Source organism: Wasmannia auropunctata, unplaced genomic scaffold (assembly GCF_000956235.1).
Source record: "Wasmannia auropunctata unplaced genomic scaffold, wasmannia.A_1.0 LD336032.1, whole genome shotgun sequence".
Classification (NCBI taxonomy): Eukaryota; Metazoa; Arthropoda; class Insecta; order Hymenoptera; family Formicidae; genus Wasmannia; species Wasmannia auropunctata.
In genome coordinates this window covers 228,048-255,408 of record NW_012026858.1, presented here as the reverse complement: position 1 = coordinate 255,408, position 27,361 = coordinate 228,048, and the positions used below count along the sequence as shown (strand labels likewise).

Here is a 27,361-nt window from a genome sequence, read left to right as displayed (position 1 = left end):
ATTGAAGCAAAAATGACCATTTTTTGATCATTCCGATACGATCATTTTTGACGAAGTTACACTCTCTTGAAATTTGCCTATTTTTAATGATCAGAATGGGTGATGCTTTAATTTTGCTGTCGAGTGTATATAGACTTCCTCCATATATCAACAAATGTACACTTTGGAAATTGTAAAAAACAATTTTCGGGAACATAGAGATGGGCACAACGATTGTAAGATTCTTGAATTCAGTTTTATATAAAACTAAACGAAACAACAAAAACAAAACTGTACACATAAAATATATCTCATTTATTTTCATCATGGAACTACTTTGAAGATTCGCCTTCAAAGAATTATTTTATTAGAACATGAGTGAAAGATCTCATAATGCTGCGCCTTTTATCCTGTCTCAGTATGATTTTTATTTACGAGAAAACGGAGAAATAGAACTTGTCATGTCCATCTAGAGACTCTAGGTGTCGCGTACTATTTGTAAGTGAGCGACTTTGAATTCACTAAAAACTAACTCTTTAAATATATTTATTTTTTTAATTCTATAAATACATGACACTAAAAAATTTAATAATTATTCACGTACAAATATTTAGCCATTATAATAATTAATTTTTTCAGTCTAGTGCCACGTGATTACAAATGAACGTCTAAGGTGTTACGTCTTTTATCCCGTTTTGTATAATTTTTATTTATGAGAAATTAGCGAAGTTAAATTCGCTGTATTCACCTAAAAATAGTGCCGCGTACTATTCGTAAGCGATTTTAGTGAATTCGCCGATTACTGTCACGTATTCACCGCAAATCTCGTTTTTATCTCGTTGAAATTCTTTTTTCTGAATTGAGATTTATTTTAAGGAATATTTACGGAATTAAGAAAATTAATATCAGTGAGATTAATTCGCTAAAAACTCTTTAGAGATATTCATTTTCCTACTCCGTAAAACTTTAAAATAAATTCTTCATCACCTTCTATTCATCTATGTTATCTGACAATGAGTTTACATTTGTCGCTATATGTTTTGTCATTAAGAATAATATTATCAATTATCAATAAATTAATTATAACATATTCATATCAGTTTTCTATACATTTCGCTAAAGTAAACATGATAATTGACATTTCTACACATAATAAAAATAAATTACACATTTGCAACATTATCAATAATTATAATAGCATTGGTTATAAAACTGGTACAAAATGCAAACATAATCCAAATTACTTTTATTAATTAACCTAATTATATTTATAGAAATAATTTTGATTTTTCAAACAATTTAAGATATATTACAATTGCTCTTTTTTATATTATACAATATTTAAATATAAATATAAATTAAAATTAAATTAAAATAAATTCAAATTAATCTCAATTAATTTTTAAAGATAATATGTATATAAAGCAAGAGATCTTTACAAACTTTTCGTATACAAAACTCAAAATTATATTTTATGTAATAATATTCGTGCGTATAGCAATTTATTCACAAAAGTTATGGAACATATAGCGCAAAAAATAGATTTTACTGTATAATAATTACAGTTTTTGATTGTCAGTGAAAAACAGAAAGATAATATTGATTTCTTAAATTGATAGTTATATTTTCGCGCGTTACGTTGCAAAATTGTATTTATGACCATAAAATAATTTTTTGTTTGTATTTATGATTGTAATATAAATATGTGTGAAACTAATATTTTTATATTTTTTATTATTCTAAGATTTTTTACATATTGTTTTATATGAATTTATCCGTAAATTTAATATTTTTGAAATAAGTATGTTTCTACTAATATGCCATTTTATGTGTTATAAAATTTTCATAAGTATATATAAGATCTTATAGATCTATTTTTTGTATTTTTACATATTTAAAATTTTATTTAATTCTAAATATTATCGATGTCACATTAACGTATTAAGGAGGCCCCTTTTTTTAATATATGCAACAATTATAATTGTATTATTTGCTGCTATAAAAAAAAAACAATACGTACTTTGTATAATTTTTAGTCGTGAGGTTTCAGGAACCTTTTAATTTACACTCAGCAATTCTCAAGTCATTAATTCCACCACAATTAATTCCAATTAATTCAGATTGGTAATGAATGTGTATAAGCGATGAAAAACCTTCCGAGAATGATATTGCCCCGGTGATATATAGTTTGATATGGCGCGATAAATCGTACATCGTTAGTCTCACGATGCTGAAGAACCCAATTTTCTTTCTTGGCGTACGTTCTTTCTTGACTCAGTTACTATCGGAAGCTACTTGCGTGTTATACTACGTCACTGTATAAAAACTGCACTTTATACAGGATATATGCCATAAGATTGACATTATCGTAATAACGCGATAATTTCTTCGTTGAATTTTAAGAAAATGTTTTAAGAAACTATTTCTCCATGGCAAACATCTTATTGGACGATATTTTCTGCGATCTAACTTTTCAAATGAGTATTCTTGATAATTAAATCTCAAGACAGTTTCACTTTTGGTAGAAACATGCCTGAAATTGCGAAGAAAGGTAGGGGATGCTCTGTACAGTAAGCGTTGCCTCATTAAGGAAGCGCAAAAGTAATTATCGCGGGATATAAATCGAGAAGTCGGGGCGAAATTCGTTCGCTACTTTGTCAAGCAATGAAGAAGCGAGAGCGAGATGGGTTATCGAGAAAATGGTAACCTTCTTTGCGAATATACGTGATAATCCGCTATAACGCGCAGTTGATTGCTATTAACTACAATTTGTGTGCTATTAGGCACAAATTTTTATTATTAAGAACGTGCTTTGTTCTTTATTTTCAAAAATGGTATCAATAAGTACAATAATTGAAAGAGAAAGAAAAGAGAAAGGGAGAAAAAGGGAGAAAAAGGATATTTCATCTTATGAAATGATGAAGTTCTTGTCTAATCCTTGTAATTCTTATAACCTTTTTAAGAAGTTAATTCTGTGATAAGCTATAGCAATCTCCGGATTCATCAGATAACGACAGATTAGATCATGGATTTTATAGTAATCTACGTGAAAACTATTTATTTATCCGTTGCACCATGTAATTTTTCATCATTTTTTATATTAATCTTTTTAGAGTTATTTATGAGAATATATAAAATCTCACATTTCCGGTATTTAAGAAAGGACAAACTTATTTCTAAGTTAAATCTTGGGATAACTGAATTTTTAAACAAGTTTCAAAAAAAATATTCATATATTCAATATTGAAGCGAACGATCGAGATCTAGTTCATTTAGTTAGCCAAACTTAACTTTAAATTAACTTTCGAAAAGTTTAATTCCACTTTATAATTCTAAAAATACCGGAGTTTTAACTGAAGAAAAATTAATTCTAATAGGGTCATGAAAGTCATATATTAAAATAAAAGTCATTAATTTTATACAGCTTTAGATATTTAGACTTGGATATCTCTTGTGCGTCTTCTTTCTTATTTGAAATTTATTGAATGAATCATGAGGGAATGTTCGGAATCGATCAATACGTCAGAACGTTTGACGCGGTTCCGCATTCATATCGTGTATCTTTCATTTAACGATCTTTCGTCATCGCGTTGATATTTTAAAAGCGATGTCATTGTGCTCTTTTTTTTCATGGCGATTACTCAGGTTCTATGCTGGTAGGCTGCTTTATTTTATCTCCATATAATTGGCGAGCTACTCGGTTTCGTTCGTGTTGTGAAACAATATATACTTCGGGAAGAAAAACAAATTGAGGTAATGGCGCAGCTATTATCACTGACTCTTCTGTTACAGATTCTATTAAGTATCCGCGCATAATTTATAATTACTCTAAAGCAGATCTAAATAAGCACTTAAATTGAAATTATATTGTTTGCAATTTAACAATTAATCTTAAAAATTCTGTGTAATTAAGTATAATTTTTATAACTTACTAAATCCGTAAAAAATAAATATATGAATGAAATAAGTAAAGTATAAAATTAATTTGTTAAATGTATGAATAAATATATAAATAAATAAACAAAATATAAAATTAATTTATTAAATAAAGTATAGCATTGTTTCGATTCTATAGTTTCAACATAATTACGCTTAAACATCTCTCTCTCTCTCTCTCTCTCTCTCTCTCTCTCTCTCTCTCTCTCTCTTTCTCTCTCTCTCTCCTACTGTAGTCTCGAGAAATATGTCATCTACCTAATTATTCCTTCTATGCCGTAGCACTTTGTCTTCCACTCTCGACAATCACTATCATTAATTTGCATCAACGAGCCCGGCTCCCTTCCCCCTACCCCTTATTTAGTCTTCGAAGACATCGTGTAAGGACGCCGAAAGTCTTTACCGTGCGATGCCGCATGTCAGTATTATACATGGGGAAATGTTTCCCGGAGGATGAGAAACTAAGCGATGTGGAGGCTAATGAAATTAGTAGGGTCTGATTAAGCGAGGTACGGAAGTAACGGTGGATCGCTATGTAAGGCATTCGTAGAAGCAGCTCATCAAACCGAATCGTCCTGCAACAGTTTCGCCAATAGCACCACTGCGGTATTGGTCAAATCGATTTCAGTAGAATTGCTAAGGACATTGGCCGTGCCAATTTCTGCAAGGCTACCAATGGCGCCATTGGTCAGGCCGAGGTTCTCTGTGGTTTCCTCTGCTCTTCAAACGTGCCTGCAACGCGTTAAATTGTGCACACGTTTTGGCACTGGAACTTATCCTTTGATTCGACAAAGTTCAACTATTACTATAAGCAATTACTAAAAGACAACTATTACAGGGGTTATAGGTTTTTCATACAAATTTTATATACGATATATTGAAATAAAAAAAGTATACTTTAGATTTAATTTTGAAAATATGTCAAACGCGATTTTTTGTTTCCATTTATCACATTTGAAGATAAATTATACTTTTTAAGTATCATATTATCGTAAATTATTGAAAATAAGAATACAGTCTCATAACTTTCCTACGGCATATTCATCTGCTGTAGAGTCACGTTCAGAAAAATTAACTTACGAGTATATATCGCTCTTTTAATCTCGTATCATTTTCATTTTGCTACGAGGTCAATTTTTCTTGCATTATCGCATAGTCGGAGCACATTTCATCATTAGAGACGACCGAGACGACTTAGTGTCTGGTAATCGATCGAAACGTCCACGTGTCGCTATTAAATGTCTTGCAATAGCGTTTGAATCAGTAAATACTATAAATTATTGAACCTCAAGAAATTAAATACCACATATTTCCCGCGAATAACATTGCGCAAGAGATAGAAAATCTGGCAAGCGCGTCCGTATAAAAACGGTGGCAGTTGCAGGTAACATTTGGCGTCTATGAGAGACCGTGTTCGCAATTGCTCGTAAAACGTATAAAACATAAGAGCGATACAAAAGATTAAAAAAAAACACAAAAACGATATTTGTGTCATGGTCATTAATGTCGTTTAGCAAATGTGCCTATTTAAATACATATACCTGTCACGACGTAAAATATATCGACTCAATTAACATCCGTTTTTAACCTCTTTATGGAGGATATCGTAGCGAACGTTAATTTAGTAGTATAAATATTTAAGGATTGCCTTCTAATTTCTCTCGCAGAAAACAGTACCTGGCCGACGTATTTCATTTCTACGCGTTTCATTAAGCGATCGTGTTTGAAATTCTTCTTGATTCAAACGATAACGAGAGCGATGAGAATGGCGTTGGAGACAAGTGTAATTACTCGCGCGTTTCAATATGTATACGCTACAAAGACTTTCCTTGATATTACGCGTAATTAAATTCCGGTGAATTTCGCTGAAGATTGACAGCAGCCAAGTAAGCAATTGCAATTTACGCTTTGCAAAATTCATGAAGACTTATCCGAAAATACTATGTTATTTATCAGGAAAGAAAGGAAAGCAAAGCACATACAGAGCAGAAAAGTTCATGCAATTACAAGAAACGCTATTTAGTTTCGTTTCGCGGATGTTTTAAGAATATATTTTGTGTTATTTTTCCGATTACCTTTCGTGCTTTGAGCACAACGAGATTGGATTTCGAAAATTCCGAGCAGGTGTTCGAAAATCTAAAAATTTCCATTCATATTTAATGGCGCGTTTGGAATTCTGCTACTGTTTCTCAGTCAAGCAAAGAATGGCTGTGAATATCGAATAAAAGAATAGAGTAAAATTCGGTCGACACCTCGCTAAAATTAGCTAAAGTCAATTCCAATAAATGCATTCTTCCGCATCGAGAAGATTTAATATTGCAAGAAATGTCGATGTTTGAATTGTTGTACGTCATATACGAAGAAATCTCTTGTCGTCTGATTTTGACGAATGAGACAGACTGCTAGTCCGATCGATGACATGCTTTATCACTGAACGAGAGACATCAAAGATATGTCAAAGTCAAAAATTAATTCTATTTCTTCAATTTTCAATATTTTAACTTTTATCAGCTTTTCATAGCGGATATAAAACAATGGGACTGTTCTTTAAAGGTTTTATTTTAATATAATCAATATCGTATATTTTTCGTTTTTTTATAAACACACATATATTTTTTAAAATATGACTATACTCGCGAAAACGTCAATAATAACATAAATATATTTAATTGATGTTCTTAACAGTTTTAAAGAATAGTCATAATCGTATAATTATACATTTTTTCTTTTAACATTCAAAATAATAAGAATATAGAAATTAATTTATACGTTAATATCTACACGGAGAGAATTTTATTTTAAAATTTACCCTGAAAAATCATGTTAATCGTGAGACAACACAGTATCTTAATGAATTTGATGCGATTTTCACTATTTTCTTAAATATATACTATAACAAATTTATGTTGTAGTGCACGCAGAAAAAAAAACAGAAAATCACATAAAATTTGTCGAAATACTATGTTGTCCACGATTAACATAATTTTCAGGGTAAATTTTAAAAGGAAATTATCTCCGTGTATTAATTATAAAAAATGCAGATATTTAAAATTAGTTAGACTTGCAGAGTTAGAAAGTTTAGCGTAATTGTTTTAGTGAAAAATAATATAAACGCAATTTTCAATAATTTTATAAAGGATTATAAAAAGAATAACTCACTACGATAAAATTCGTATAAGCAGACTCTTAGAAAATTACTAAAATGCATTTTCTTTTCGTTTTCTTTTTAGAAAAAGATACATTTGTTAAAGCATCACGAAAACGTATCCAATCTATTTAATGAAATCCGGCGCAAGAATGCACAAAAGGTAATATTGATCAATTAAATAAACTTCTTTAAACTCCCAAACTGGCTAAGAAAATTTTACATGGAGCTAAGTTGAATAATGTTGGAAACCTTTTCAAAATCTTTACAAAACCGCTCCCAATTGGCCTCCATCAAGTTAGAAAGAAGAACAAAACTCTGTCACGAAGTGCCTGACAAACAATAGCACGCGCTAGACGAGAGGCAATTCAACTAAATTACTAAATGGAAGAAAAAGAATGTAATCCGGAGAAACAGTTCTATTTTTAAAATTAAAAAATGGTAACTTATTCGTATATTCGTACATTTTTATACACTGACCATTCATTCGAACAATTCCAAATTTTAGGAAATAATTACTCAAAACTATATAAAACATTTGCGGACGATGAGGACACTTTTTATCATTATAATGGAATGGAATGTATATTCTCGTTTCTTATACACGCCGTGCAGCTGTGCCTCTCGACCGGGGTTGAAGAACAGAGAGAAAGAGAGAGAAAAAGAACGAGTGAGCGGTATTAATTAAAACCCATCGAGCGGGCGCCAGGTTCGCTATCGCCTTCTTCGCGATTCTGCGCCGCTTTTACCGGCGCGCAAACAGTGCTGTCGCTATCAACGGCTCTGCCTGTTATGTGTGCTTGCCTTCTCGTCCCTCGCGTCGCCGTGCCATATCTGTCGTTCGACGCCCGTATCTATCGCGCCCTTCGCACGCACATACAAAGCGCGACGTCTGTCACGCTCACAAACGCGCCACGTCACCTTTCAGAGTCGGTTCGACCTGGCTTGGATCGAGGCTTAGATCAAGGGCTCGGATCGGATTAGTCGCCGAAAATTTTCGTCTGCGTCGATGATCAATCCTTCGCTTGCAATTTTCATTTTCTCCAGTTAATTAACATATTAAGTAAATCGTTTCCTTTCTTCTCTTTTTCCGTCTTTTTTTTTATCGATAATTTCTATACATATTTATGCTTTCGAGCTTGTATTATATAATCTATGTAAAAAAAGAGATAAAAAGATTTTCTCCCAGATACACATCGTGGAGCTTGTTACAGAATTTTAAGACAATTTGTGGATATGCGCTCCTCGAGAACATATTATCCCATCCAATTTCAAATATAATCTCAAATGCAATACAAACAAGTACCTCATTGTTATTCCATATAACAGCCATTTTCTTAACTACGTTAACCATTTTTTTTTTACTATGGATAAACATTTACGTGTTTGCATAGCCACGGTCTCAGATTATATCGGGCACAGTTACTCAACAAGCATGCTCGCTTAATCGCCGTAAGCCGCATGCTCATAAATCGCGCATAATCTCCATGTTCATATCGCCCGGCTTGCTTAATCCTCAGCTTGAGTAATGCGTTAAACAGAGAATAAGAAAGTCAGTGTATCTTTCTCCCCTCCCCCCTCGTCGTTAATTCGCGCGCGCTCGCATCGAATTAACGTGCCGGCTTAAAAGCTCCCGTTAACGTTTTAACCCTCCATTGATATTTGCGTAGCGAAAATTTTTCAAGAACTCTCGACGACTAGTACCTACTGCTCGTCGAATTGATCGGCTTAACAGGATCGCGTTAATGCACTTGACACTCGGAGTGCCACGAGGAAACAAACGCACGCAACTGAAAATTACAATTTGCATTGCCAGAGCAATAAAAAATATTATGCAAATGCGCGCGCAGTAGCACTCCGTTAACAGGCTACAGCTATTCGAGAATGTTCTGGACACTCCCTCTGGCATGATATAACTTTGTTTCAACAATCGCTCACTCGTGAAATATATATCAATTCTCTATGGCTCTGCTCCGTGCCTCTCCTCGGGATTATTTTAACAATGGATAAATTTGTTTCGAAAATTTGCATGTAAGCTGACCCGCTAGTATCTTTTTACCAGATGTCGTCGCCAATAAATTATACAGCTAATGTATAGATTTCGTACATGTATAGATATGAGAAAAGCTATTTTAAGTGCATTTGTTACATAGATCTAGCGTATATGAAATTTATTTTGGGATCAATTAAAAACGTATCAATAATTATGTAATGAATAAAATGTACCAATACTGAATTGCAGCTAAAATACTTCATCAAAATTTAATAAGATTATTCGTGAAAATGTAGATAAAAATTAATTAACTTTCGTCTATTGATCGTAATGCATATATATTATACATATATACACCTATCACTTTGCTAGCGCAGTTTATCCAGGTACGATGCTTGACGTATGGAATTGCAATCATTAATGCCGCCATCGTCGTTTCGCGTGTGGAATACTTCCAAATGCAGTTCCGTTGCACCAAACGACCGCATAGGTATGTCGTGGCGTGACCAGAAATAATATTCCCTAACAGCATAGTTGTTCAGACGTGCAATGGAATGCGAATTTTACAAATTTACGATATATCTTACTTTATCCTGCGATTATTTAATTATATTCAAGACTCTTTTATTCTTTAAAACGATTGAAAACAATATGGATGATAAAATTATATTTCTCGCTAAGTTTTATCTTTATGATATTAATCTTACACAATAACATAAAAAAAATAGGTAAATTCCGTTTCTGAATGAGTTGAATATTATAAAAATTTTATACACTTAAAAAATTTGTTTTACATTTTAAACTGAATTCATTTCATTATAAGAAAATAGAGAATGTTACTAAAAGTGCTATATGCTGAAAACGAGAAAGAAAATAACGTACATTAAAAAAATGTAGATAAAAATATATATTGCAAAACTAGGGAATTAAATTATAATTACAAATCAATGTACAGGGTAAATACTAAGTAATGTAAAAGATTTTTCTTATGTCCTATCATTAAGAGTAAGATTGTGTCAGGTAAAATCTTATCGACTTATAGATAGGTTTAAGTTTCGATATAATATTTTCCGGTATAATATTTTTGCAAGTGTATTATTCGGGAAAGTGCGAACTAGTCCCGATTACCAAAAATTATGCGTCCGAGTTATACTCGCAAGGCTCGGCCTGAATCGAAGGTGGAAGAGGCCTCGCCCTGGAGGACCGTCTTCGTGATCACAGCAACCTCTACGCCGAAATGTAAAGTTAAGATTTTCTTTTCGACTCTTATTCGAGTCTTTTTACAAGTTAAAGTAAAAAATTTTGAATATGAGAAAGACTTGAAGTATTACACTACGTAGCGTTAAATATTTGAACTGTACAGTATCTGTACAGCTTGTAGACATTTCGCCACGTAACGTTAAGTATTTGAACTGTATCTGCATAGTTTCAGAGAGATGCTGTTTTATAGGGTGGAAGCTCATTACATTATGTTAAAAAAAATTGCTTTTTTCAAATTGCTGGAAAAAAACCAAAAAAATTTCGGTTTTTTTTTTTCGAAAATTGGTTTTTTACGAAAAATTGTTATGTAAACGATACTACCTACGTATAATGATACTACCTAATTTTTAATATTTTGTCAAGAGCCATACGTTTTATTTGAAAAATACATAATTCTGTTATTAATTCTGTTTTTTTATTCTTGTGTAATTAGCTTTTCTTTTGTATATTTAACATTATCAGCAATAAATATATGTTGTTGTTATAAAATTTTAAAGTTTTGAAAAGTGTATCAAAATGTTGCAAATATGAAATGTGATAGGTTTTTTTAATATATACATGAAATTTTTCACTGAATTTTTCTACCTCTTGGGAAAAAAACTGAAAAAATCCGAGAAAACATTGAAAAAAAAAAAACGGTTTTATATATACATACGTATTTTTTATACAAGTATATACATACGTATTTTTTATACAAGTATATACATACGTATTTTTTATACAAGTATAATATTTTCATAATATATTTGTATGATTTTAACTATTTTTAGTATTCCCGAATAATCCTTTTGTCAGTTTTCTAAAAGCCTTTGCGAGACTCCCCTACCATTCATGGGCCCTCTTCTATAGAACGGTATTTCTCCGAAACTGTGCAGATACTAGTTTAAATACTTACTTAACGCTACGTCGCGCAACGTCCGCAAGAGTTTCTCGCATTTAAGATTTTATACCTAAACTTTTAAAAAGACTTGAACAAGATATCAAAGATCAGCTATAAGGGTCAACCATCGAAGTGCAATGGAAAACCCTCCAAGGACCACTTCAAACTCTGAAGGACCGGATCGTGATCATAGTAACCTCTACGCCATATCTCAAATAAATCTTTATCTCTTTATATTGCTTAAATTCGGCGGTCTTGACTAACTTGAAAAATGCAAAAGAATCCTTCGGACTTGTCTCTGTTGATTGCTCGCTGTTTCGCCTGTTTCGCATGCCACGGATCGCAGCACGAACCGCGAATGCCGGCAGATGCATGTGAAACGAGGTATTACTTAGATTAATGACAACAGTTTCAGACTAAACCGCCGGTAATTATCTGTTTAGAGTTTACAATTTTCGACATTTACGATGGATCTTACGATCAAATGCAATTCCCTAAAACTATGTTACTTTAAATTATAGATAAAAGAAAAATTCGCAATTTTTATTAAATATTTGTGTACACAAATAACATATTATTTTATTGAGAATTTATTTCTCACAGAACGAAGAAGAAAAATTTGTTTTTCTCTCGAATTATTCGCTTATATTTCCGTTACTGTTACGTGTAAATATTTTTTCGCACGCATCTGTTATCAAACATTTTTGTAGACGTATCAATAGCATATTATTTAATAAAATTATTTATATCGCGCAGCCAGTCATTTGATATAAACAGTTTTGAAAATCTCTTGCGTATTTACTGCATATCTATCGTGCCATAATTATTTTTTGCCAAAATTTTTTTCATGGGAATAATAACGACATTTTTTGTCACTCTGCTCTCTTCGATATCGTTTAAAATATTCATGTTATTCCGAAGGTACAAACACATATAAATTCGGCTAAGGAAAACCGGTAGTGGTAAAACCTGTAATACTTTAACATAAAAAATTCATCGGAACGGGGAGGGATGGTTCGGGTAACTTCGGATCAATTTTCGTCCAAATGTTTTTTGATCGCCTCGCCTATCCGGAAATAGCCTCGAAAGTGATGTACAAAAACATCCAATATATTCGATCATTCATGATATACGCGGCGAATGCCATAAAACGGAAAACACCAATCTTTGTGCCGGTCCACGCATCGCCCTTTTGCGAGAGTGGACTCTTTTCGGCGGTTGCGCGAACGGCGAATGCGCTGCCAGTTTAACAGAATTACATGAGCCTCCGCGGCAGTAACTCGACAAATTAGTGCATTCTCTCAACTACTCGTAGCAAATACTCGCGTAAATTTATCGGCGGCTATACACGCTCCTACGCCTTCCTACCGCCGGCGGTGCGGAAAGATCGTGACAGCAGCCACGGTCCGCTTCGACGACACGGTTACGCTAATTAAGCTTTAGCCGAGCAATCGTGAGCGCTCGTAGCCAGCATTCCTCCAGGATCAGTAATAGCGACAACATCCAGAATAAATTTAATTTATTCTAGATTTTTAGTTGAAAGCATTTTACAAGTCGTAGAAGTGTTAGCAAACATATACAGGAGTGGTACTAGTAATGTAAAAAATTTTAATGGTGATTCCTCACATAAATTCAAGACAAAAACTTTATACAACCATATATGTCCGAAACGATTTAGATACAAAGTGTCAAAGTTGAAAGATAAATTTCGCTTTATTTCTCTTTCGACAGTTGAAGGAAAAATTTCGTTTTTTTTCTAAAAATTTGTCTTCAACTTTCAACTCTGTTTGAAACTAACAATAAGCCGTTTCATACGGTCATATAATTTTTATCTTGATTTTTGTATGAGAAATCACCATTAAAATCTTTTACATTACAAGTATCCATCTCTGTATATGTTTGCTAACACTTCTTTTTGTCTTGAATTTGTGAGAGGAATTATTCCTTAAAATGTTAGTATCCACCTTGTGTGTGTGTAGAGTGAGATTAAACTTCTATTACATGATCGACATGTAAATAGGTCTAACAATAAGTTTAGAGAATAGTATATTATTTTTGCAAGTATATCATCCGGGATAGCGCGAACGCAGTCCCAACTACCAAAAATTATACGTTCGACATATCCACATTAGGGATATTCGTAAGGGTTAGCCCCAACTGTAGTGCAATGGAAAAGCCTTGCCCTGGAGAAACCGTCTTCATTCATGATCACAGTGACCTCTACGTCAGGTAAGTATAATGCTTTCTAACTTCGTTTGAGTCTTCTTATAGATTGGGGTACATAATCTTGAATACGAGAGAGACTTGTAGAATCACACGTTGCGCAATGTAACGTTAAATATTTGAACTAATGCACAGCTTCGGAGGAATGCTGTTCTATAGGATGGAAGAGATCCATGAATGGTAGAGATAGGGATCTTTCAAGGGCTTTCAGGGAACTGGCAAAAAAATTATCCGGAAATATTAAAAGCAATTGAAATTACCTAAATATATATTATTAAAATATTTTATTTGTATAAAAAAATATATATGTAAGGTGTAAATATATTATGAAAATATTATACATATATGCATAATTTTAATGTATTAAAATATATACCTATATACATATACTATTAAAATATATACCTATATACATATACATACATGTATATATATATATATATATATACATATATATATATATATATATATATATATGTATGTATAATGGGCTCCCAACATATAGAACAACATTTCTGATCAAAAGTTGTGCAGATACTAGTTCAAATATTTAACGCTATGTCGTGTAACGTTTGCAAATCTTTCTCGTATTCAAGATTCTATACCTAAACTTACAAGAAGACTTGAATGAAGGTCGAAAGCATAAGATGCCGTTGAGATTGATCACGAAGGCGGTTCTCCAGGGCGAGATCTCTTCCATTGCACTACGGTTGAGGCTGACCCTTGCGAACATCCCTAGTGTGGATATCTCGAACGCATAACTTTTGGTGGTCGGAATAGCTACGTTTACGCTGTCCCGGATGATATACTTGCAAAAATAATATACCGGCAAATATCATCCAAACTTATTGTTAGACCTATCTACAAGTCGATAAGATTCTATCTGACAGAATCTTACTCTTAATGACAGGACATAAGAAAAATCTTTTACATTATTTAGTATTCATCCTGCACATTGATTTGTAATTATAATTTAATTCTCCAGTTTTGTGATAAATATATTTATCAAAATTCTTTAAATGTATATCGTTATTTTCTTTCTCTTTTTCAACACATAGAATTTTTAATAACATTCTCTATTTTTTATAACAAAGTGAATTCAATTTAAAATGTTAAAAAAAGACTTAAAAATTTGTAAGATTTTTATGATACTCGACTCATTCAGAAATTACAAACAGAATTTACCTTATTTTCTTATATTTATTCTGTAAGATTAACGTATAACATTCTTATAAAGCATAAGATTCTTTAAAGCACTTAGAAATATAATTTTACAATTATCTATATTATTTTTAATTTAAAGAATACACGTAATATAAAAAGTTATTATGAATATAACTAAATAAATAATTTTGATAAAGTATGGCACGTATTAAACGTATATTTCAATACAAGATTTTAAAGAATTAAATATTTATTTCATTAACCGTTATCTTTTAGGTAAGATTAAAAAATTGGAATGTTTCAATGAAGCTTGATTAAACTGTATCGCATGAGTTATCCTGGTGGAAAACAAGGCTTTAATTTCTCGACCCTCGTCCTCAAGGCTCTTTTATGCAACGAGCCGAGCTTTGGCTTTTCAACTATTGGCTTGCTAATTAATCCCGTCAGCGCGACCGAACATCCGGCCGTGTTCGACGACGCGTGATGAATTCATCGGACCGGCTGGAGGATACTCGAGCGGACAAGTTAGATTAATGCTAATGCCGATGGGTAAATGCGAACATAGAACGGGCACTCCATTGATATGTACATTTTTTATGATACGGTATAAAGCCATGATCCTGTTCGATCAGCCTTAATACGGCACGTGATATTATATGGAAGATAACGAAGCTTGTAAACGTGATATTACAAGAGAAACGTTTCGGAGCTTATCTGCTATCAGGCTATAAGCACGGTACTTTTAGCGTAAATACTTTTAAAAATTGTTTGTGCTGCTTAACGCATTCGCGATTGTTTGAGAAGCGATATTATTTTATTATTATTTTTTTCTCGACTCCGTGATATACGCGAGCATTTTATTTGAAGCCAAACTTCAGTTCTTAAAATACCCGAGTCTTCCCTTTTCGAGCCAAGTCTCGAATAAAACGCCTTACAATTAGAAATTATCTAAGAAATACAGGATTTTATGGAAATTTTGAAAATAAAAATCACACAGAAGAAGTGGATTACACAGATATTTCGGTGTGATGTCATAGTTTGTAGTAAGCTTTATAGTTTGTTAAAGCTATTGAGTCTGCAATATCTCTTTTTCATTGGAAAGCACATATTTTTATGTCATAAATACACAGAAGGAATGTTGCATTCTGATAAAAAGTACGAAAAACGTATGTTAAAGATTAATGGAATTAGAACTTTCAGTAACATCAATAACGGTATTACATAGATACAACTGACCGCTACTACTAGAACGCTGCAACTGTGCAACTTCTTGTGTGTACCGACTTAAGGGTTTAACGGGGACAAATTTACGACAGATTGGTCGATCGCGTGTTTGCTCGGCGATACTGCAACCTTCTTCCATTAATATCCCGCAAGATAATCATCTTTTCTCGAAGCAAGTGCAATTTAACGGGATTTCTCGGTTTTCAGAAACGCACTTTTGTCGAGGGATAGGAAACTGCGACTCTGTTAAACGTCTGAGAAACAGAACTTCATCACCTACATACGGAGTGTATCGCCAAAATTAAGTCGAATGGATATACAGCTATCGCACGTGTCCGGAATACGCGGAACGCGTCGTGATAAACTGCGGGGAAACGCGCGTGCTTTACGACTGCCGCGTATTCGGGGACCGTTTTAGTCGAGTAATCGGGACAGGAATTTTGATCTGACAGGTAACTGCCAGATTTGCCTCTCCCCGGCAGGGTTAAATTTCAATTTCCCCGCGCTTTATCGACAGATCACGTTCGCGACCGTGTTCTTTCCGCCTGGACGCGCGCGAGCGAGAAAGAAATTTATATTATATCAGCGTTTTCAGATAGGAATCGCAAATGGAATTCGATACCGGGCGCCGTGATGGGAATCGCAAATAGTGCCTGCGTGATCGGGTATTACATGTCTCACGCCGTATCGATCTCGCGTCGAAAATCGCGAAAATATCTTAGTGTCATCGAGAAAGCATAAGCACTTCGCTTATTCTCTGCTCTCAAGTTCCATCCAGAAACCATATCTTCTCTTCAAACAGAATATATGTACTTTCCTTTGTTTGCGTCTATTTGTGTTGAGTTGAATTGTCGGACGCTCATCTATTATAACAAATGTTTTCATCAGAAATCAAATTAATTATAGAACACATATGTACATTAATACATTTATACTATAATACTGTGTATATATTAATTTGTAGTTAACTTTTGATATATTGGATTTAAAAAAACCGTTTATGATAACATGTATTTTCATGTCAAGTTTCTCGCGAATTGTTTTATTTCAAAAATTCAAATTTTTCTAACAAAAATAAATCCACACGCGGATTGTAAATGATTGTAGCTTCGCGTTATCTCACTATTGCACGCAACTTCAATCACTGCGAGCGAATTATAGATCATCGAATTCAACGGCTCGTTGCTGTTAATTTCATATCTTGACTGCTATTTTGTTATTAAAGGTCGCGTGTACCCACGTGGCGCTCCAAAAGCTGGATGGCAGGATGCGTACTTTCCCCCCACCCACCCACATACGCGTTGTATGTTAATAAAGCAACTTCCCGGCAGGCGATATTACATACGACGTAGATGCGCGTATACCTACTATCCATAATTTACTGTGCATCAATACTGCATCAATAAAATAGTGATGGCAATGATGACACACGAGGGCTGGAAATTACACAAATTGTACGTGTGCGTACGTCGCAAATCGTGAAATTGTGGCTACGAGAGAGCGAAAGAGAGAAAGAAAGAGAGAGAGAGAGAGAGAGAGAGAGAGAGAGAGCGCGGTGAGGGAGTCTGAGGGATGGTGGAAGAAGGAGGGTGGTCACGGGAGAAAGGAAAGGACGGGAGTGGCGAGAAGGGGAAGGGAAGGGGTGTGAGGCGTGGTGCCTTACCTCCTTACAAACTGCCGAAACTTTGACTACCGCCGCTCTTACGTGCCAGCTTGCGCCCGTAAGTACGTACTACCCCTCTCGGCTTTTGCGGTGTGCGTACGTGTATCCACGTTCCATACGTGCGTGCGTGTTGGATTAGATGAGCGTGCTTGATGTATGTATATGTGTGCGAGGGCGCGCGCGCCATTCGGCACAGTGCGCTTAAGTAACGCCTGCGAGTTATCGCGCGGGCTCTACCCCCCCGTGAATGGGGGTAGTTTGGAGTCGAATTTGATTATGGGTCCAAAGTACTTTCGTACTTCGTGGTAGGAGGAGCAGAGATAGAATGGCGGGAGAGAGAGAGAGAGAGAGAGAGCGCGCTGAGAGAGATGCGTTGCTATACCGCATTTGTTTAATTTACAAATGCATCCGTCAATCTACACGATTACAAACTTCCCTAAGGCTTTCGCAGTTTCCATTAAAGTCACTCTATTATAAGGCTGATGCCTGAACATTAATCAGTGAGTCGAATGTTGTTCAAGCGAAATCACAATTAATGCTTTCAGGAGTGTTCGTTTTGAGAGAAGAATTTTGATATTTTCGTCAAACGCTTTTAAATGATTTATGAACTTCTCAGGTATTTTCGACAAATTTTTTTTTCACAATTTGGAGGTCTGAAATAATTGTAGGAAAATATAAAAAAAACTGATTTTTTTACCTTTTTTCTTTCAACTTTTCTTTCAACTAAATTACACAGATTTTCTTCTGATTTTATTATAAAATTTATTTATTGTAAAAGATATGCGTGTTAACAAAAGCACTGAAAACTATATACGTTTCCGTATAAATGAAGAGAGTATCCGTGTAACCGCGGGAACTAAAAGCGAAAGAGTTGATAATGAATAATTCGCTGCCGAATCTATCGCACGCCTCGATAGAAATATTCTATGGTTTTCTCTTGAGCATACCAGGATGTTGAATTTTTCCTCTTTTGATTATACGCGATTTTAAAACTGTATGTTAGTCAACGTATGAATTATTTATAGATTTCAGATGTGACTAACATCGATTCCACTTGACTTGGAGTAATCGCAAATAGAACTAATATTTAGTGAAACGTATAGCGTTCTTGAAAATCAGTCAACAGAGAAGAAATTGAATCCGGCTTCGACAATTCTATCACAAGTTGTCAAGTTTCTCTCAATATTTTCCTTTATATCTTTCTCATATAGTTCGAGTTTTATTCTAGAAACGAATAGGAAAATTCGCACAATTCATACGATATTAAATATTCTAGAATATTTTGTATGTTACACTGCGAGAATCAATTTATTAATATTAACTTTTAGTAAAGTTTAAACACAACTGGATGCCTTCTACTAGATTATACTGCGCGTAATGATTGAATCGCTTCCAAAAGTCAATTAAAAATATTGTTCTATGTACACGCGTGAATTTACTTTCCCATCTCGTGAATTTACTTTTTCAAGCATCGCCATCGAAGCGTTTAATTTAAGAAAAACACGCACGAACGTCTTAATTCGATTTATCGTCGAGTGTATTCACGCGCGTGTCCTTATCGGATGGTAGTCTTTACGAGGCTGATGGTGAATCCAGCGCGACGTTATATATGGCAGTGCATAGATCACCACCGCCGATATCGTTCACCTCTTTTATACGCGATCTCTCCGGCTACTTTTCGCATCTCTCGCAGCGGGATGCACGATTCGCTGGCAGGCTGCTTCGTTCCGGATGCGATTTATGTTCCCGTGCGCTCAAAATCGCCACGGGCGCGAGTGTTGCGACTTCCGATAAGCGACGGCGGCGATTTATTTACGACTCCGGTCGCCGCGAGTTCGATTCCGGCTGCCAGATGGACGACGGAGAAATGTTGGACGTTAGTTGCGGGATTTATGACGACGTCGGTCGTTCACGAGTCTACTATCTAGTCCGGCGGCGTACGGCGGAGAACGGGATTATACGCGATGATCGATGCGGAGGATCGCTGAAAGGAGAAACGGAAGAACGTTGCACACATGCTCGCCGCGGGAAGGATTCCGTCCAAAATGGAATTTAATTTCTTGGTTAAAGCTTATTTTCGCCCACGCCGCCTTCTATTTGCCTAAGAGTAACTTTATCGCAGTTTGACCTACTTGATTAACTTTGGACTTGATAAAAAGGGAAACGAGCTTAAAATTACATTGCAATGAGAGAGATACAGAGAAGAGATATGACTTCCGTAAAAATATTATAAGAAGATTAAAATTAATGATATTACAAGTTTTATGCGGTTAGATTAAAATAATATAATGAAAAGAGTGGAGGGATATCACGCATAAATGTTATAACAATTAAACTTGTGAATTATATAGTTAATCAATATCTTGGTACAATCTACTTATAACTGTCTACTAATAATTGTCTATATTAATCTTCTGTATTGTACAATTGTGGGACATCACTCTATAAGCTCCATGATAATATAATACATCGTCGATAGAGACCCTCGCTTCCTCGCCCATCTAACTCTATATGCGCTCATTTTCGCAGCACCTACTTGCTGCATTAAAATCTGATCGCGACATACAAAAGAGATTAAGATAAAGAATTTTATCGGCGATCGTAAAATTCACGAGGGTACCAAGGATATATATATATACTCGTTACAAGAGCTTTAAAGCAGCAAGGAGGATAAAACCGAGAAGGACTTTTTGCGTCGAGCTATAGCTCTCTCCGTGCTTCCCCCTCCCGCGGGAAAGTTACTGTTGCTCATAGCAGGTGAGAATCGATTGACATTTACGAGAAGATGAGTTCGACGTCTCCCACGACGCAAGCTCCCAGTTCCCATGCGATGCAGTTTTCCGGCCTCCTTACGATCTTACAAATTTTGTCCGACGCGTCTCGCGTGCAAGCGAGCACCCTCGTGAATAATGTATCGGGGTGGCACGACGATTGATGCTAACGCTACGGCGCGGAGCGGCGGCGCGGGCGTGTCGAGTGCGCTACCAAGGGAGGAACTCCGATAATCTCCGATGGGACGATACTGTCGATATCATTATGTCTAGCGAACATACGTGCCCTCGAACTCACCTGATGAATGCTTCGCCGCGATGGGAATATTTGAATTTCCAAGTACGCATCGCGCGGTCGCACGCGATTGCGCGCAATTGTGCCGTTTACGGACTCCCGCGTAATTATACGTAGATACGTAAAGAGAGTTTTAAATTCGCAGTGGATTAGTCATGGATTAACTAGATGGAACACGGACAAAATTGCATGTGTAATTCGCAATCGACTTTTTCGCAGCCGGCAACGTAGGTACACTCAGGAAAGTTAAATTACGTCAATATTACGCGTTAGAAATGAAAGGATTTAAACTTGATTAACTTGATTAACTTCAGCTTGGAATTAATCAAGTTTACCTTGATAGAAATTTCATTTTGAGACTTATTACGGTTTTACGGTACATTCGCTGATGGAAATGAAGAAGCTCCAGCAAATGATGATGACATTTCTCTGGCTAAGAAAAGCTCAATTCTAAATCTAAGTACATCATAGAATTTGTAGAGACCAGAGACCTCCTGAAATATGTAACATCTAGAATTGCTAAAATATTTTCCGCACCTTCGAAGGATGTCGCGTTATCATTAATTTTTAACTTGGGATTTATTGCTTTCTCAAAATAGTATATATTTCTCTCTCTCTTTCTCCGAGAGAGAGAGAGAGAGAGAGAGATACTTTTAAAATACAAACAGAAAAAGGTAGCAAGAGATCTTATCAGATGTATACATTCTGATGCAAGTTGCGGATTGCATTAAGAACTAATTGCAAGCTATTTTCTTGCCGCAACCGCATCGACCGAGCGATACGATTGACCACCTTTAATTTGCGGCTATTGTCTGTGCCGGCCTGCACGTTGGGACATTTGTTCTTGATTTGGTATCGCATTATCGGTCGCGACAACACAATCCCGCAATCCCGCCGTCTCTGCAGAGAAGTCATGTGCGTTTCCCGCGAAACGTACATACGTGCGTGCGTAATAATGCAAATTGGTTCATAGATCGCCCATATATGATTTTATCCGCGGCGCGAATACGCGCATCGCACCACTGATGATCGGCACGACAACACGGATTTTGACGTTGCATTTCGTTTGGATATGTGTCGCCGTGAAACAAATGTGTCACAGTCATATACGCGACGTGTGCGTTGAGTGGGCGATTCTCGATGCCTCATCAAGCTGCCGCACTCGTCCGAGGATATCGGGGCTAAAATAATGCTGCAGATTGTGTTTACTCCATATCTAAAATTGCATAATGTCTCCATTAACGTTATAACGATGCCAATTTCTATTTTTACACGTTATAGTTCACTTTATTTACTTACGCATCATTTTACGTAATAATCTATTTTAGAAATAATCTTAGAAATAATCTATTTATTTTTTATTAAAAAATATGACAAACAATAAAGGATTTTATTTTAGAAAAAATAAGGACTTACATATACCTATAATATTTTATTAAAAATAAAAAAAGGGATGAATTATCTGAGAAAACAGATTAAAAAAGGATTTTATATCTGTCGTTTCTAAAGTTACTCAGATTTCCTCGTAAAGTCGCATTATAAAATAACGTTAACTTATACTTCTTGCTTCAGTGAGATTTTATAAGAACAATATTAACAAGTGACAAAACTTTTTTATCGGATGCGTCAGCCTTTGAAACGGTATTAGATCTCATGTAACGTTCGATCAGATACGTATTATGGCGTCAAAGATTGATAGAGGATCAAGAGAGAGTTGACTATTACGATTTTCCGATATACTATAAACGCTGTTGTAGCGAAACGTAATTTTCGCATGTGCATGTCGAGCGATAGAAGCCTCGGTCGGGGACGAGTTCAACTGGTAACGCGAAGCGGCCGGAAAGGGATGCTTCGGTTGCGATAAAAGCACGCTCGCGAATCTAAAATGCTCTTTCACTTTTGTATGCAACAGCCGTATCCATTTTAAGCCGGATGCTCGTACGCTCGTCTAGCAATTTTTTTTCTTTTGCTCTCTTTTTTTTAATACACATAGTATATATATATGCTCGCTAGCCGTTTTCACCGCATAAAAAACGTGTGGCTATTTCCCGCAATGTCGTGTTCTCCTCGATCCCGCGTGCCACTTGTACAAAAATCGATTGAAGTTACATTCGCGAAATCGATACAACATTCGTCACTCGTTGGTTTGCGATAACACGATCAGCGAGAAGTTTGACGGTGGATATCGCATCGATTGGAAGCGCGCGCGCGCGCGCGCGCTCCTCGAATCTGCGAACGGAATTTCAGAGGGAATTTTTCCCGGCGGGTTTTTGCCATGCGAGAGAGCAGCTGCAGCTGCTACTAACTGCATAGGTTATATACGTATACTGATTGCACGCGCGCGATGCGCTTTGCATCTATAGGTACGCCGCGTATGTATATTTCGTGCGGGGAAACCCGCGAGACTGACACAGGTATGCAGCGCGGCGATTTGCATTTATACGCGCCGATGTACATACTTCGAGCGCGAGAAAACACGCGAGATTGACGTCCGAGTTGCAGTCGTGATCGACGTGAGTGACTATCGGCGTTTTAATGAAACATCTTGCTCGACGTTATTATGCCGCGACAACAACGGGCGGGAATAACAATGCTCGCACGTAATTAAAAATTCTCGTAATTTTGACTGCCGGCGCTGCGCGCCGCTTTCATGGAAGCGCGCGTGTGCAACAACGTTGAGAGTTGAGTGAAAAATCGTGCGCGCCAATATCGTCCGCTGACATCGTGGAAATTACAATTTTATAAATTAACAAAAGCATTATAGTACGTTAAATAAATACAATGTAATATAAATAACTTATTAGATAAAGAAAGGGGGATGAAATTTTAAAATTTATTTTCCGCGTTATTTTTATTTTTAAAATCGGTGAAACTTTATTCTCAATAAAGAATTTACGTTTGATAGCGGAATATACGAATTGCAACATTTTCACTGTAATAATCGTGACCGGGATTATTTTCAACGGCTAATTTAGGTATATCGTATTTTCTCTGCTATTGATATTTCTTTCTCTTTCTCTCTCTCTCTCTCTCTCTCTCTCTCTCTCTCTCTCTCTCTCTGCCCGGTTTCATAAAAATCCAGATTATTGCAATACGCGATATCAAGAGCTGGATATGGAATAAATCTCGGTTGAATAGCTTTCCGAAACAAACTTGCGTTCTACGCTTATTGATTTTCAGATAAAAGTAAAATTCTGTTCGTTTGTTTCGGCATTTCGATACGACGTTTCTCTTTGTCGGAATACGGATCGGATTTTCGTTCGCCGGTGTGCTTGTGTAAATCAAATGTCGCCGTCGATTTCATAAAACTGCCTTGCACCGACAAATGACTCCCGCGTCATTCGTTCTCGGATATAACGATACCGGATCGTACGGCGTTGGTTACGTTGCGTCTAACCACACGAACAATTTTGACGTTCTCCAATACTTGCGGCAAAATCCGGCATGCGGTTGCGCTTCCTGCGCACACGCCGCCGACCTATCCGATCGACAGATCCGGCCTTTCGCCAGCACGGCGAAGCGCGAAATAGCGGCTGGAGGTATGAATAACTCGACATGTGTATACAAATGATAAATTCGTATGAAGACGGTACCATTTTGGTATCATTTCGTTGCTTTCGGAAATAATATATTTATAGGAATTAGCAAGACATTCAGAGGAATAAAAAATTAAAATATATTTTTAAAAATGCATAAATAAATATAGAATTGACATAAATAATTATACGTATAAAAGGTAATATTTTATTCCATATTGTGGTATATTTTGTGGCAATACAAATATTATGAATTTGTCATCAATCTGCATAAATGGGATTAAAATATAAATTTATAAAATCTTTTATTTAACAGTAAAATTTAACATGGTGATAGATATAATATTTGCAACTGGTTCAAGTACATTATACATTACGAAAAGTACCTGGCTTCCGCAATATACAAGACTCTATTTCAAACGTTGATACAGTACATTGCGCGAGATGCGTTTGTCGGAAAAAGCAGATTTGGGCAGATAGTTGAAATAGAGGCACGCATCAAAAGCAGCTGGGCCAATTTTCCCAGACACTCTAAATGCAAATCAGTCTTGTTATCTTCGCTGGATACAGATTTTCGAGACTGCGAATTTCTTTTATGGAAGTCATGACGGGAGAGAAACAGTAATCCGTTTGCATGCAACAGCGTGCGCGGACGGTCCACGATGATCGTACTTTATAAATCACTTGGCAGCGCGTATCGAAGAAACTAATGTTACTTCTCATTATTTCTCATTTAAGAGAATTGCGTTAGCATTTATTTGCGTCGTCGTCTCTTCGCCACGGCTATTCTGCCGCTCGTCGAAAATTTTATCGTCATTGATTGAAAACCAGGAAGAGATAAGGACTTCAAGTATGGCGATATAATAATTTTAGAGGAAACAGAATTCTAACCTATAGCGTTACAGAAATTATAACTAACTGAAAATTTTATACAAGGCAAATTTTATTTAATACAAAATAGAAAATAAAAGAGAGAACCATTAATATTCAATGCAATTAGGCTAATTAGTGAAAAATGGTTTTTTTTACATATATCTATTGTAATTTAAATATTATTTATTATAATTATCATCGACTGTTTAATGACTTTAATAATTATTTTCTTGTTAAAATTTGGATGTTAAATTACAATATTGTGACTAAATGCATGCGAGCATAATGTTCATAATTAAGCTCAACAGCATTTGTAATTAAGCAATTGTGTAGCGGTGTTATTGATATTTTCATTGCACCAAGTGTATATGCGATATTTTCCACGTAATTAATCTGACAATGAGTGGTTGTGTTTTACAATCGCGCGCGGTACTCACGCGCAAGAGATAATCTTATCATCGACAAGCGGTGGTTTGATCTCGCGACGAAATTTGATAAAGATACTGTGTGAGAACGATCGTTACTGAAAATTCACGGTGATGAAATCTATAATTTTTTATAATCTATAAATCTATAAACTTTTTATTGCATCAGTTCATTTAAATTGAACTACGCTTTTCATTTAATTACGCATAACTAGACAATTCCTTTTTTTTTTTTTTTTTTTTTTTTTCGAAAAAGGGTGAACTCATTAAGCGATGCAATATAATGCCATATTAAAACACTTTCAAGTGATGCGTACTTATAACTGAAAAGCCAATAGTATATTCCTCGGATAAATGATAAATAAAAAATGTCATCTTTTTGTACATCACTTAAGCCTCATGAAATCTCACTCAAGAGAAATGACAAGGAATTTATTTTTCATTATTTGTTCATTTGCACGTCCATTTCACGTTTCTTTACGTGGCAGTGAAGTGGAAAATTGTCTGTGAACGTAATATTATTCGTTTGCGAAACTTCAATTTTTCCACGTCATTGCAATCGTGCTGAATGGAGGTATTCCTGCGGGATATCGCGATCGATGAAACTTGAGAATAGCGAGTAATATCGGTGATAGATAAAGCTGTCTTTATTTATACTTTTTGCGTAATAATAAACGGTGGTTGAATGTATCTATCGCAAGGGATTTTCATTTCAGCATATTTCATGTAAAGCTCGTTAGGCAGACTCGTTAATCAAAGTGATTTCATCAGCTTCGTGGATCTCTCATTACCAGTTATAGTGCCAATTAGGATAATTGTGATAGGAAATTAAATGCGATCCTTCGCGATATCTTTGAGATTTTTAGTTATTACAAAAGCAGAGTCCATTTCACAGTTATTAACTAATTATATTAACGAATTCATAATTTTAAAGCCAGGATAAATTGTAGTCTCGTTAATAATCTTGCAATTATTCTGAATGGTAAGAGAGGAAAGATTATTTTTTTTATCCACAGGATTATACAACAAATATAATTCATGTAATATTTTAGATTCGTTCTTACTTTTAAGTTCATCAAGTTCTTATTTCCTATTATCAACTTGGTATAAGATAATTTAATGTATAATAATATGCATCTAACTATACATTATTCACGATGAATATTATTTTTATCTTTAATTGAATACTAAGAAGAAAAGTCAACGTTTTTTGCGAAATTATTACGTTGCATCATTGTGTTGATAAATTACGAGCGCAATTCTCGAAGGGACGCTTGATACACTCATAATGAAGTAACAATGGACTATCTCGCGAGATTGTTTTGCCAATTATAGCAAATTGAGGGCTTGTGTTGATCTTTCTCGAAGAGTGAAAATTGCAGTTATTTCCGAGTTTGATTGCACAAGTTGTCTTGCTGTGCTGCAAAACGAATTATCGAAAATTTCGACACACGATGGCACAAGAAATGGCAGTCATAGAAAAAATTGTTTCAACGAGATAAACGGTTGTTTCGTGTCGTTAGAAAAATATTTTTACACAATGATCGTACAGCGAAATTAAACGACAAATAAAAATTCTGTTAATAGTTAAAAATAATCTTAAACAGATATTGAACAAAGGATTATTTTTATTTACCTATTTAACGTGTGTGTGTGGGGGGGAGGGGGGGGGGCATGCGTGTGTGTGTGCGTAAGTATATAATGATGCATGCTATCATATCTAAAAAAAAGATTCGAACAAGAGTGAAAAGCAATTTTGGATCGCATAGAGTTTGCCGTGATCACGAAGGCGATTCCTCCAGGACGAGGCCTCTTCCATTGCACATTGCACTACAGTTTGAGTCTGTTTATAAGCTTATAGGTATAAAAATCTTAAATACGAGAAAGGCTTGCAGACGTTACGCGACGTAGCATTAAGTTCAAACTAGTATCTGCATAGCTTCGGAAGGATGCTGTTCTATAGGATGGGAGCCCATGAATTGTAGGGGATAAAG

General features: G+C 35.3%; 1 protein-coding gene and 1 long non-coding RNA gene across 2 annotated transcripts in view; one reads left to right on the top strand and one right to left on the bottom strand.

The window, feature by feature from the left end:
• Positions 1-7,223, top strand: part of LOC105452403 — a 70,692-nt gene extending 63,469 nt beyond the window's left edge. Inside the window, exon 3 of the long non-coding RNA XR_974728.1 lies at positions 7,146-7,223. This is a non-coding gene — a long non-coding RNA (uncharacterized LOC105452403). The remainder of the gene's footprint in view (positions 1-7,145) is intronic.
• LOC105452404 (prolactin-releasing peptide receptor-like) overlaps positions 1-27,361 on the bottom strand; it is a 70,666-nt gene that overhangs the window by 16,516 nt on the left and 26,789 nt on the right. The window lies entirely within an intron of this gene.